At 36.9% G+C, this 14,980-nt stretch overlaps 1 protein-coding gene across 4 annotated transcripts in view; it reads left to right on the forward strand.

Moving 5' to 3' along the window:
* Positions 1 to 14,980, forward strand: part of MYT1L (myelin transcription factor 1 like) — a 130,152-nt gene that overhangs the window by 10,031 nt on the left and 105,141 nt on the right. The window lies entirely within an intron of this gene.

Below are 14,980 nucleotides of genomic sequence, written 5' to 3' on the forward strand. Positions count from 1 at the left end.
AGTCCATCACTAAACCATGTCCACAAGTGCTACATCTAAACATCTTTTAAATGCCCATATCCCTAGTAACTCAAACACTTCCCTGGGCATCCTGTTCCAATGCTTGATAATCCTTTCACTGAAGAATTTTTTCCCAGTACTTAAACTCCCCTGGCACGATTTAAAGCTGTTCCCTCTCATCTTATCACGTGTTACTTAGAAGAGACCAACTCCCACCTGCCTATAACCTACTTTCAGGTAGGCTTTTGCCTTCAGCCTCCTTCTCTCCAGCCTCTATAACCCCAGTTCCCTCAGCAGATCCTCATCAGACCTGTGAAAACATTTATTGGGGCATCTTGATGCCATACTAAGTCCATAGCACAGATAGTTTATCTTTAATCTCTCCTCTGCTTATTCCAGTGTAGCAAGTGCTTTTAAAAACCCCCCAGTTAGTGATCTGTACAAAAATGCCACTCTCCCACTGTTTTCTTCTTTGTCAATAGTTTTAAGACTTTATCTGGATTTGGTTGGAGGTGTTTTCTCCTATCTTCTGGGAACTTGCATTCTATACTATAAAGAAGTTAAGATGTCAGGATTCTTGCATTCTTTTTTCTTCATCTGTATTCAAAAGGAGAGGGAAGGATGTAGTTTTGTAACTTTGAGCAGTCAGTTGGAGACAGAAGGATGCCATTTTCAGTCCCAGCATTAGCACTTCATATAGGAAACAGTCATTTTAGAGACAAACTGAATGAATCCTTCACTGGTGGTAAAGTACTGGTAGTAAAGAAGATGTCAGTGTTTTGTTTTGCATGAAGTATTAGAGAAGTGTGTACTCTAAACCTGGAGTATTATGAAATCTCATGAGAAAGCAGTCTTCTGAGAAGTGTAAAACAGATCTTCAGTTACCTCTGGCAAAAGAGGATATTAAACACAAATTGCTCACACATTTCTGTGTGTTCTAGATTAGATAATGGCTAAGGCTGCTTTTGTGGTTTCTCCCCTGACCATCTCCAAGTCAAAAGACCGATTTTATCTCTGTTTCTGTGGGGAGGAAAAAAAAACTAAAAAAGGCTTCAAGTTATTAATTCCAGGAGTGGAAATCCCCCTCTACAGAAAATACCTTCTACCAGCCTGGATTACAATGTCTAAACTTTTCTGTGTGTTAAGTGCCTACATGTCCCTAGGTACTAGAAGAGGAGCAAACATACCTCACTTAGATGTCAGAATTTCACTGTGCAGCTATGCATAGAAACAGAGCTGTAATGCTTTTGCTCCCTTGATAAACCAGGAGTTCGTGACTCTGCTACCACATAAGAAATTTGCATCCCTGACAGAAGTTGAGTCACGCCTCTGAATTCTACTCCAGTGCCTCTTGCTTTAGACCATCTTTTTTATATCAAAAGTTCATTTTTACAAAAATTACCAAATGTTTTATTGCTATTTAGTATTTGCCAGGACAGTAAGAAAAATGTACTAACATTGCTTACATTTAATGTAGACCTTGCTTGGGCATGGTTTCTTCTCCAATGATGAATGAGGATTAATGGTTTGTTGGTTCTTGGTAACCATATGTACGATTTCAGGAGAAGGGGACAAGCAAACTGACATCTCAGACAAGAGGATGTCTCACACATCATGACATATGTGATTGATTTTCTCTGACATGAGTCTTCTAGATGTTTGCATGACAGTAGCTACCACACAAAACCCCCTGGTTTTGAAATTTATTTCTCGTAAAATTCCATGTATATCCCATATTTGCAAAAGGAAGTAGAAGGTACAGAGCCCCAGTGAGATGGGTGGCTAAGTGCAGCCAGTTAACCAGGGAAACTGTATTTTATGCTTGTAAAGCTTTTTCAACTGTTAATTTTAAAACATTTCACAAATGTAACTCAGTAGGCTCAGACTGTTTTGCAGTGTTGAGTACTTGATTTCAATGACACCAAAGGTCGTATCGCTTATAAATTGTAATATGTTCATAACACCACATTGACTCACAAGACTGGTTGTAGCAACTTTCTGCCAGCACACATTTATAGGGCACAGGGCTTGGAATAAAAAGAAAAAAAATAATAGATTGTTTTTCTGTCTGAAAATGTAGGAATGATTGTGACAGAATGTAATTGCGTGACTTTATTTTGATTGGGGCTTTGGAATTAACATTTCTAGTTCTTGAAACAAAGACACTTAGCTCCTCTTTTTAGTCCTGTGTGGCATAAGGAATTACCAGCTTTACAGTTTTTCTGTCCCTTCCACAATAGTGAATTTGTTTCAGTGCTTCTGGCAAGGCAAGTGTACTACTTTCTGAATTGCAGTACTGTCTCTGCAGCATCTAGGTGTTGCTTGGAAATACTGACGTTCTCAGAACTGACATGGCCTGGCTTTGCTTGGCTTGTGAGACCTAAACAGATCACAGAAAAGGACAGACTGGGAAACTGAGTCAGAGTTATAAAACAAATGCCATTTTAGAAAGAATGCAAATAAATTCTGACTGCTGTGTTAACTTCAAACCTTGGCAGTCAAGCTTGCAGCTTCCAGTTATGTTATTAAAAGGATGTAGAAGGTAGGACTGAAGAGTTAAAATGACATTGAATAAAAGTGGAACAACTTATTATAATATCAGCATTTAATCAAAACTATGAAACAGAGAAAACACTTAGCTTTTTCTGTGTACTGTAATTGTTGGTTGTTCTTTAAAAATTAAAGCAGTCCATCAGACTTAGAAAACAGTCTAGTGGAGAGCTTGGTAGAACAGCAACAGAACTGTCATGGTTAGTTTAGATTTGTTAGAAGCAATTTTTAATTTTTTATTTTTTTAGATATACTATAGGTTAAACTGATCTCTTTTGTAAGCAGGAATTGAATTTCATTCCTCTTACACCAGGGCACTTTGTAATGATGTTGCTCTAGAACTCCATAAGAAACCGCAAACTCAGAAATACAAAAGTTTATTGGCTGGTCTGAGAAATAGGGATAATGAGATTATACCAACATTTTTTAAGCAAAAAAGAAATTTAGAATCACCTGGTGAAGAGTCAGGAACAATTTACCTACTGACTGCATTGCAATATTACTTTGCGTGATATCAGATAATTTGAAGTGACATCATACCTATGGTGCTTTTCGTTCCTACCTTCAAAACTTTCCTGGTATTTTTAACACAAAATGTCATTTTGCACCTGGCCCACCTTCTGTTTAATACATCTACCAGTCAATTAGAGATGAGACAACAGTTTTCCCCCATTAAATTTCTACATCTGGGATTTTCATGAGAAGCATTTTGCAAGATATAAATCAGAAAATAAGCACAAAATTTTAGAGCACAACTATAAGTAGACCTTTGGTACTGAAACTGAAGACAAGGATCCACAAAATTACCACGTCTGTAGCTGACCAAACTTGTAATAGAAAACCAATTTGTGTATTTCCAGAAGTGGTATTCTCTATTCCAGCAGATATTCCTCTCTATTCCAGCAGGTATTCTCTGCTCACACTAACATGAGCAGGTACCTCATTTCTATGGCCAGCATAGCAGTCACACCCCTTTCATGAACAAATTTGTGGTAGTTGTACATCCTGGACCAGCAGTGTTACTTAGGAAGCAACATACTGCTTTGGTTTTTCCACTAGCCTCAATGCAAGCATCATGTTAATTCTAAGCATCGTGTTAATTCTCAAGCCAGAGCCATACCAAAATGATGAAGGTAAGACTGGCAAGGATCCTTCTGTCAGGCCTTTGAGCAGAAGTGTTAGGTTTTTTACAGAGAACAAAACTAAGTTAGTCTGATGGTTAAAGGACTGCTCTAGAGGAACCAGATTTGGAGCCATAAGAGGTTGTTTGGGTAAAACCAGCCAACCAACTAACCAACCAACAAAAAAACAACCAAAAGCCCAAAGAAAGAAAAAACCCACCCACCTCAAAAAAACAAAACAAAACAAAAAAAAAAACCCAAAAAACAAAACAACAACAACAAAAAAAAGTTTAAGAAAAAAGATAAGGTGTTCAATTTGTTTGACAATTTTTTCAACCTTGATAAAATTGTCAAATTGTTGTTAAAAAGAAAAAAGTCAGATAACAGTAGCACATCACCTGTATCAAAACAGAAAACAATAAAGTAGCCATACATATTACAGGCATGATTTTCTACCTGAAACAGAAAGTGTCTTTTTTGGATTATGAGTCATATTTTCAAGATTATGCCTAAGTCAGAGTTACAAGTACATGCAGACATCAAAACCACAAAAACTATTTTAGAAGCATTATTTTCATAATACTTCATAGTTCTTAGTGTGGATATAGCACATGATTGCTCTTGTGACTCCCAGTCTTATATACCTACATGTTTTCAGTGGGGAATTTATTATCTGAGGAACTTATGGCCTGTGATGTTGCCATAATTATTATCATGGTAGATCCCCAGATATAAAGAGAACACTTTTAAAAGTAACTAACTATCTCACTGCTAACCAAATTTCAGTGACGTGCTAAGGATCAAATACCTCAAACTGTTAAAAAAAATTAAAGTAACCTTTGAAGTGGCACACACTTTCTACAAAGTTGGCTTTTATCTTTTAAAACTAAAGAATCTTTTCCCCCTCTTGCCATCTTCCCGTTACACATTCCTACCTCAGTCATTTCTCAATTTTACTCTTTGGTCCTTGGACAAGAACATAATTCTGGACCTTTTGCTATTCAGTCTTGCTACCTTTCCTGCCTGTGCATCCTTAAAACTGAGCAGCTGAAATTCAGAGAATGACAACTTCCACATTTCTCTTTAAAATCTAGCCATAGGAGGTATATCGGCAGCAGATTTTCAATGGAAAATGCCATTTCCTCCCACAGCCCAGCTGCCACATTTAAACCATGCTGTGTGGGGCTTCCACTCTCTTGGGAGGCTATTTTCATTTGCCTTCAGAGATTCTTCTACAGTCTAATGGAACTCACTGTCAGCTATAAAAAGCAACATTATATGCCATAGTATTTTTTTTAATTGTGATATGACTCAAGTTGAAGCCTTCTTATTCTGCACTAGAATGTGATGGAATTCAGTTTGACTTTTTTGTTTGGGTTTTTTTCATCTGTACAGACATCCTTCCTTTCATCAGATATATCAAAAAATACCAGATTAAAGCAAAGCCATTTAGACATCTGGTTTTTAAAGTTATGTGATTAACCTAGGAGGTAAGCTTTCATTTTAGAGTATTTCTAATTCTCCTAATAATGAAAAATTAAAGCTGAAAAACATCAACTGAACATGAGATATAGATTTGTCCTTTAAGTGTGCCAACAGCTTGAACCAGTTTCTTTATGATAGGTAAGCTTGTCACTTAGTGGAAATACTACCTGCAAGACTCCCTAATACTAGATCAAAGCAACTTCTGTGTGCTGCTGAAGGACACTAGTTCAGTAGATTATTATCACAAACAAATATATGCCTTTCAGGGTGTAAGTCATGGCAGAGGGAAGAGGTTCTCAATTCTTTAACAAGCAGAATTTAGAATATTTCACACTTGAATGACTCCTAACCAACCGTGCAAGACACAGAGCAGTATCCTGTGGCTTAAGCTGGAGGTGAGACTCGTACATAAGCACGGAAGTGTTTGCAGCTTGTATCACTTTGCTTTTGTCATTTTTTTTCCTGTAATTTCAGATGTTTACTGATGACAGTCTTGTGTTAGAAGGCTGCTCCACATCATTATTCCTTTCAACTGGTTATATTCTCTAGCTGTTAGCTTTTTTGATCAAGTAAGAATCTTATTGCTATAGTTACATGAAAATTTTTGTATCCTATTTCTCAATTCTACGCCATATGTCTTTCTTAGTTAAAATTAAGTTGAGAGTCAGTGCTATTGTGTGTCTATACAGAAATGATGAGAAGATTATTTATGATAGGAATCAGTAGCTGATTCACTATAGTAGCCCTGCATTATAGATGTGATAAAATGACAGCATACTCTATTACTCAATACTTAAGTACATGCTAGAATGATAGTTTGGTCTATTGTGTTGATAAATATGATCCATCAAGTCTAAGGGTGTTGATTCTCCTGATAGGTATCTAGCCATGTTTTCAAATGATGGACAGTATAGCTACATGAACCACCCTTGATTTCCAGCAGTTTATTTTCCTTGGTTTTTGAATGCTTGAACATAGCATGCTGAATTAAAAGAAATCACATTTAAAATATTGGAATAGAAATATTTCATATCATGTTCAAGGCTCAAACATTGTGACTGTGCAAAAATACTTTGTAACTGATAAATGCACTCTTGTAGCTTATTCTGAGCCTTTAAAATTGGTTATGATTGATTATGAACTTTTTAATTTTATGCTATTATAATGAAAAACAAATAAATTGGAATTTGCCCTTCCCTCTACCTTTAAACAAAGTTGTCATTATCACTGAGGCTGAAAACACAGGATACACACAAATCTGGACGCCTTGATTACTCTAGATGATGCTTTTATTCAACTCAATGTAGCCAACATAATTTTCATCTCTGTAGAAAAATAGAATGTTTTCTTTCCCAAAGTTTTTCTTCAAATTTATATATATATTTTTTAGATAAATGTGGACTTCAGGATTTTGATTTAGTGCAGAAGTCAGTGTTCCTTGAGTTAGTGCAGAAATGGTCACTGACTCTGCATGTCCCCAATTTTATGTGTCTGAGTTGCATCTAAATCAACATCAAAGTGCACAGAATCAATAACCACTTAGCAAAACTTGATTATGTGTATTTCATCTAATGAATCAATGAGTCATTAAACCTGTGGTCTTTGCACTATCCTGCACTCGTTGATCAGCCCCAGTATTCAAGGATCTGGCAACAAGACATCAATTGTGTCTTCTTGCTCTTGAACACACAGTTAAGTTGGGTATTTGCCATCCCAAGATTAGAGGGAAACTCCAGATTTGTCTGACATTGGAGCATACAGGTAGTCTTGAAAAGGTTGTGAATCTATAGGGGGTGAATTATTCAAGTTAAGTGATGCAGCAGCTGCGAAAAGGAAAGAAATAGGTTTTTGGGTTTCTCATTATGAAGGTCTTTTGGTATGTGGTTTTACATTCTATTAGGTATTGTCTTCATTGAATCTGGACAGACAATTAAAAAGAAAAAGAAAAGAGAGAAAAATTCTTGGACTTGTCTCACTTTTAAGAGATTCCTAAGTGGTAGGAGTACAATCACCAACATCTCCCTTTATTGTCACTACACAAAGTGTCAAAGAAAGATAAGATGAATAGCCTCCCAGGAGACTCCTGTTTCTCTGCCCTGAGTTATGAAGGCTTGACATGTATAGACTTAGGTTTTGGAAGCCATGAGGTAGATGAGAGAGGAAGCCTGCCAATGACATCATAAGTCATGGGGCAATCAAATATTATATAGATTTAGTTGTATAAATACTTCATTAACTTGAATAATCAACAACTGCTGGGCATGTACTTATTCTGCCACATAAGTTTTTAGCCTCATGATGTGTTATGTGTATTTTTTGTATGTTGCTTGAAATGAGCTCTCCATGGCTGAGAATTTTCCCCTGTATTTGTACAACACGTAGAAATACATTGCTGTGCCTCACTTTCCTTCACTGAACAGCTGTTGTGTTCAACCAATTAAATAAACTTGTTTGAATGGATTGGTTATTGCAAATCTTAAAGTTTCCTTTTAGTTGTCATGTCCCAAGAGCAGAGGTTTTGGTGATGGGTGAAATGATCTCACCAGCCAGAGGGCAGGGTAGTTTGTCAGTGGTCCTCCCAGGGTGCAGTAACACCAGTTTGGACTTCTAGTGAACTGTGGTGGGGAGACATTTCACATGGAGATGTGTAGAGACCAATGAAATAAAAGATTCCTGCTTTGACTTAATTTACTTTGACTGTATTAACTACATCAAAGCTATTTGTTGCTTTAATTTGTTTAAAAATACATATTTCAATATCTGAACTTCTAAAAGAAAAAATACTTGAGTCTTGACCTCCATCATTTACTTCTGGCACATCATTCTATCTCATATAATTTTTACTTTTAACTCTTTTGGCAATGCTGGTTTGTAAGTAACAGTTCATCTTTAATGTTTTAGTTAAATATTTCTATACACGGGTGAATCTGTGGTATATTCATGGTTATTCATATGTTTAAAAAGGCTCTAAGGTGCAAAAGAATAGAGTTGGCTTTTAAAACTCCATGAAGAAAGTATCACATCTTCCTCTGCCTTTTGAGATCCAGCATGCTTCTGGTCACTTCTGTAATTTTTCTTACTATTCCATAATGTGGAAGAGTAAATATTTGCAACTCCAGAAGGAAAAGCAATTTGAATGTTCAACATTTCACTCATTCCCGTCACTGTAGCTTGTGCCTATTAAGGTAAATTAATAGTTTTCACTGAACTGATTTACTATTGTATACATACCTAAACTGAAAAGTCAGCAAAGTTCTATTTGGTACAAATAAATGAAGTAAAGATGGTGTGTTTTGATAATACACATATAAAAGCACTTCCTGCTTATAAATATCTGATTTATTTAATCAGAGGCAGAAACTCATGAGAAAGCCTGAAATACAGGAAAACTGTAGAGATGAGTTTACTGTATTTTAAAAGATATTTGTTAATATAAATTATAATTTAAATACATAAGAGCATATTAATTTGGTCACACTTTTAAAAAATATTTAAGCATGTGAAACCAGATTTTCCAAAGCACTGTCTCTGGATTAGTGCCCTAACCCCAACTGAGAAGACAGAGGTTCAGGCAGTCATTCTGTAAGTGGCCTTAGATGCCACGGTGCTTGGCAGTGCAATGGTTGCAAGAAGCATGCCTGATTCTGGGACAGTATTCAGGGCTCTGGCTCAGTTGCCAGCAGGCTCCTGGAAATGAGATTTTAGTAAGCCTGTCTTCTAGATTGGGATTCATAGCACATAGGATGCTAGCACAGGGAATTTTAATTCATCTGGTGGGAAGCACCAAAACCAGTGTGTCCCAGCTCCATCTTCTGGGCTGCAATTAGCCATCTCTAAAATAAAAGCCCCAAAACTCCATGTCTTGCTTGAACTTTGACTTGTTGCTTTTCCCGTTTTCTCTTCTATAGTTGTCACAGCCTGGGAAGGTTTGACTCAATTCCTCCCATATTCAAAAAGAGTATGCAGGCATTATGTGGGGTTTTTGTGGGGTAGAAAAGATTCCTGACCAGTGTGGCTTAGAGAATTAATTTCCCGCACGAAGTTTGACTTTTGCACCCTGCAATTAGCATTGTCCACTGCTGCTCATTCCTGTAGCAAGTTGGCATACTTTAAGCAGTGTTCAAATATGGATGGAAAGTCATCTTCAACTGAAGGAGTTTATTCTTGCAATTGAGTAGGCAAATAGCTAGGTTGGAATTAATATTTTTTTTCTGAATTTATGATCATTCTTTTATTCCTAGCAATTCATTGATACAACTTCACCAGGAAAGCTACTAGCTCTTCTTTGTAATAGTCTGCTGGGAAGGGCTTCCTACATGACTGCAGGGAATTCAAGCTGTAGGGTTTGCTGGAATCTAAATATTTATTTTCAGGTCAACTTCCATCAATTGATGATATCGGCCCTTTCAAGCTAATAGTCACTGCCTTGAGAGTGATTTAAAATGTTGCAGTGTTATGCAAATTAATTAGATTTGCTCATTCTTAAAAGGCTGGATTTGTTAGAGGACTTATCTGAGAAAATGCCTGTTTCCTCAATACCCTAAAATTCTTCATCTGGGGGTGTGGACTTGGACGTTATGTAGCCCAAACCAAAAATAATACTTAACAATATCCAGTGGGATAAGTATAGATGCCTTGGGAACCTTCTGCCTGAAGCCTTAAGCAGAAGTTTGCTTCCAAGCACGTTCTTCCTAATTTGCTATCATAAAAACTGTACATGATAAAATTCCACCTCACACCCACTTCAAATACTGAAGTATTTAATTTAGTCTTTCTGATAACCTTATTAGGTATTTGTATGGCAAATTTTTAGCTTCTATTCCCTACCAAATGTTTTGGTTTCTGTTAACTTGAATTCTCACATTAAAAAAAAAGAATGAGAACACGGTTCCTAGGGACACTTCTTAGTTTGAAAAAAGGTTTCATAAGACTTTTCAAAGTACTGCTAAGAAAGAAAATGATAACAATACTCCAAGAAAAAATATTATTCAGATTTAGAGCATAAGATTGGCATGATCTTATTTTTCTTCACTTGGATCTTATAGCATGAGTCATCGGAAATAACAGACTCAATAGAAAAGAGATACAACTAAAAAAAGAATGCTGGTAAACATAGAACATAGGAATTACTTTATCCAGACTGGATATTTAAAGTTGACTGAACTCTTAATAGTCATACAACCTCCCTTTCTCATTTTCTCATTTTCCTCTAAGAGGAGAACCTCCTCCAGAGAAAGGCATCATGTTCCAATTTTGGTGTGTAATTTGTCATATTGTGGAGGGAAAAATATTGGTCAGTAATCTGATTTAGAAACCCTGTGTATTTATTTGAACTTATACTATGTATATTTAAATATATATGTTAATTGTTGTAGATTAGAAATAATAGCCATACTAATTATACTGAAAATTATATGATATTAATACTAAAATGTATTAAAAATCAATATATTCAAGTCTAGACAAGAAATACCTATTTCCTGAACTATACTCCTGCTGAGTGGATCAGTGAGTAGCATCATAACATTTTTAATGGACAAAAATTGAATGAAAGTTAAAAAAAAATACCATAAGCCATCTTCTAACTAGGGAGTATAAAGTTATATATTATTTGTTCCATTTTTTCAATTATTAATGTCTATATGTCCTCTTGGAGCTTATCACTATGAAATTCAACAATATTCTTTCCACAATAATTATTCATGACAGGTTCCACAAACCAGAGATGACTGAGACACAGAGCAAAGCAGTGCAGAATATTTGAAAGTGTGTCTCAGGAAGCCCAGATATATACCCTGCTGAAAGCCAAGAGAGCTGAAGCGTGAGGAGAAAATAAGACAAACACAGCTGACCAGGGAAATGCAAGGAGCAATGAAAGAATGGATAAAGGCAAACACGACACATAAATCAATGGGGTCAATGCTCTGAGCAGGGATAAACAAGTCTAAAAATAACCAAATAAGGGGATGATCACAGAAGCCAAAATTGAAAATGCAGAGAAAATTGCAGAAGCTGTAAGGACAAACAATAACAGCTTTCACAAATATATGAGGAGCAAGAGGTCAGCGGGAGAGACTGTCATCTCCGTACGTGGGGAAGTCAGTGGAAGTCAGTGGCAGAGGCTGCTGGGAAGCCAGCGCAGCCTTCCCCTTGCTGTGCTCACTGGGAGACCACAGGGAACATGCCAGAAACAGGGAGAAGTGTCCTGGAGGCAGAATCTGAAAACTAATGAAACAAAAGATGAGAACGGAGCAGGTTAAGAAAGAAAAAGAAGGAAATAGGGCAACTACTAACAGTAGGCTTCAGGTCTGGTGGCCTGTTTCCCAGGTTTCTGAAACACGTGGTGAGGGTTTTTTAAACTCTTTCGTCTATGAAGTCTGCAGTACATGAGGTACATATGAGCTGTGTGAGGTATACAGTTGAAAGGCAGAAGCAAGCAGGTGCAAGCCAGCATTGCAGGTTTTATATGAAAAATCATTGCAATGGCAGCTTTATCAAATATAAGTCCAAGTACAGACAAAACCAGATCCAGGGTTGCAGAATATCTGGTACAAATTAATTAGGAGCATTTACGAAAGCTGAGTTGAACTAGTGATAGGAAAAGGAGTAATGAATAGAAATTGGAAGAGGAGAAATTTAGGCTGGATAGGAGGAAGAAATATTTTGCTGTGAGTGATGAGGTTGTGGATCCCCCATCTCTGAAAATATTCAAGGCCACCTTAGACAAGGCCTTGAGCAATCTGGTCTAGTGGAAGGTGTCCCTGTCCATGGCAGAGGAGTTCAAATAGGTGATTTTTAAGGTCCCTTCTAACCTAAACCATTCTGTGATTCTTTGAACAAGCATAATCCATTTCCTTAGAAAAACTACATAATTTCCAAGCCTTCATGTTGGGTCCAACCATTACAATATACAAATACTTGTTTTTTGCAGTTGCTGATGTATCCTCAGTTTTAAATTCTAAGCAAAGACACTGACCATAGATTCATAAAGATATAAATTAAAATCAAAGTTCACAATTTTGCTTGAAGTTTGAGTTCCAAATAGTTATTTAATTAGATTTATAAAAGCATTGAAGTCATCACGTAGCTAACTGGAATTGATTTCCATTGCCAGTTATGCACTTACCAGGGGGTCCTGAGTCCCATGTAATGCCATAGAGTCTCACAAACTTTATAATATATTGTGTAGAAGACCATAAAGATGTGACAAAATCTTAAAGATGACAAAAAATGGCAGTGTGGATTTCTTTCTACCTTTGACCAAGCGTAGTTGGAAGTGGATGGTCTTCAAGGTCCCATCCAAACTAAGCCATTCCATGATTCTATGAAAAATTAAAGCTTGTATGGATGCTAGTGAGGAAAAATTTCACAGTTACACATCTGTGGGTGCCCTTTTAGTTCAGGGCTACCCGAAGTGTCATCAGTGCAAAGTTCTAAGGTTATAATAAGAGGAAGACAGGAAATCCCGGAGATTTCTGGGGGTAAGCCTACTCACAACTTTGAAAATAAAGAATTTTGAGAACACATAATTTAACAAATAATGGCATTGAAGAAGCTATGGTAGGGTAGTATGCATCCAAAAGAGAAGGAACAGAAACCAAGAAAGCAAGACACATCCATTCAGTGAATGTTAACCTGACTGCCTAAATCATATTGAACTGATGTGCAAGTTTCTAAAAACTTCCTGAGCCCCAGGACGTGATCAACTCTTGTTTTCCAGGATGCAGCTTCTGTTAGACACCTAAGTGAAACAGATTCCTCCCTAATTATCCAGCCATTTTCCTCAGCACAACACACACTCTGAAATTCTAATTTTGAGGAGAAATTTATCTGTCTTCTCTCAGAGTGCCATGTGGAGAGTTTAAATAGGCAGCTGCTGAAACCCCATAGCACCAGGGAAAGCACCAAAATAAACCTGCAGTGGCCAGAACTACAAGAAACAGTGCTTCCCTTTCACCCCTGGTGTTATGCAGTGTCCTGACTGATGCAGGTTACATTCCTGTTTGTGGCTTGATGGTGATTATGTGGAATGTTATCCATGAAACTTGTCCTACATTTCCCCTTGTTTCTGAGCAGCTGGGTCCTGACCAAGAGGAGGACTCACAGAACAAGAGGCAGGACAGTCATTTGGCACTGAGCTGTACTGGTGTACTGGTGATCTAGGACAAGGATTTCTTCTATATTTATAGGTTTTACTTTGAAGTGTCTTTACACGGAAACAAATATAGTCCAAAGAGAAAACACCAGAAGCTTAGGGCTCCCTACTTTTTCAGGTTTAGGGCTCTTCAAATTGTGAAGATTTGGGTTTTTGCTTGCCTGTTGCATCAGAGTTTCTCACTTCCAGGTGCACTGGGGCTCATCTTCCATGAGAGGATGATCTTCCTCCAGATATTCCTTCTGGATGGAACATGGCTCTGGAATCTGGATGTTGTGGATCTATTTCCCCTCTAGCCTGTACCAGTAGGCTTCAACTTTGTTGCAGGTGTCTGGAATCCATATTCTGCTAGGATTACTGCCGTAATCCCATGTGAGGTGCATTGGAATCTGGCTAGGTGGAGGTACTTAAAATTTATGCAGTATTTCTATATAGTGTTAATGGCGGCAGGTGTTTTTAGGCATGCTGGATTAGACTTGATAGACACCTTTTGTCCCCACAGAGAAAAAGGTGCCTGTCTTGCACAGAGATCTCCTGTAGCAGGTTTTTCATGAATACCATCTTTTGTGACTCTCTATGTTCCTTAGATATGTATGTGACAGGCAGACTGTGAACAAGTGATTTGAAATTGAGGTAAGACAATACCTAAGTTAGGCACTTAAATAAAGTGATTGGGTGCTTAAATAGAATTGTTTTTACCTAAGTAGCAGTGTAAGTAATTGGGATGCATAGCTGCTGGGATGCTATTAAACTAGACCAAGTATGAGGACACCACACAGAGTAGTACTAAATGTGGTGAAGCACCAGATTTTTCAGTGGTCTGTCAATAGAATATAAAACATTGTTAGAGTTGAAGAAAATAAGAGTTCCTCCGTGTATTGGGATAAAGGGAAAAACAGTATAACACAAAAGGGATATGCAGAAAAGGTTATAAAGAACAGTTGAAATATCCCAAAACTAGTTAATCGCAAGAAGAAGATTAAAAACTGATATAGCTTTAGTAATGTTATAATCAGACAATGAAAAAGCTCAAAGAGGAGGTTCTTTGGACAAAAAATAATGCATGTGTGTAGTCACTCTGCACAGAAGGTTAAGAGGTTACACAAAGGTTCAGCAAACCCAGATTATGTGACCTTTGAGAAACAAGTGTCTACTTTGGTAGAAGACGAGGACTCTGAAGTTCTATTTCTGTTACAATGTAATAAAATTATCCATAAGGCAGTGGTACTCAATTTTGAAAAGTCCTTTTTCATTGACAAAAGATTTTGTTTATTGATTGACTTTTTTAAAATATGAGAACACTTGTAACACTGGCCATGATAATTATTTGGATTGGTTGTGTTGGGGAGCTTGCTTTCCATTTGTCCAGCCTTGTAGCATATAATGGAGAAAAACAGTGGGGAACTTAGGAGCAATTCATTTTTTTAATTATTATTATGTTATTATGTATGAGAAAAAAGAAAATTCAAAATATGAACATATTTTTATTATTTAAACATCATTGAATTGAAACATAATTGCACACAATCAAAATACTGAACACTACAAAATTTGAAGCATTGCTTTATTCCTGAATTTTGTACTGCTAGCTACAGGTAGGACAAGATTGCTGGTTTTTTAACCATATTCATGTGCCTTAAAAAGGAGATAAATAATGTAGAAGATAAAA

The sequence above is a fragment of the Onychostruthus taczanowskii genome, unplaced genomic scaffold (genome assembly GCF_017590055.1).
Source record: "Onychostruthus taczanowskii isolate IOZ18803 unplaced genomic scaffold, ASM1759005v1 scaffold11, whole genome shotgun sequence".
NCBI classification, from domain to species: Eukaryota; Metazoa; Chordata; class Aves; order Passeriformes; family Passeridae; genus Onychostruthus; species Onychostruthus taczanowskii.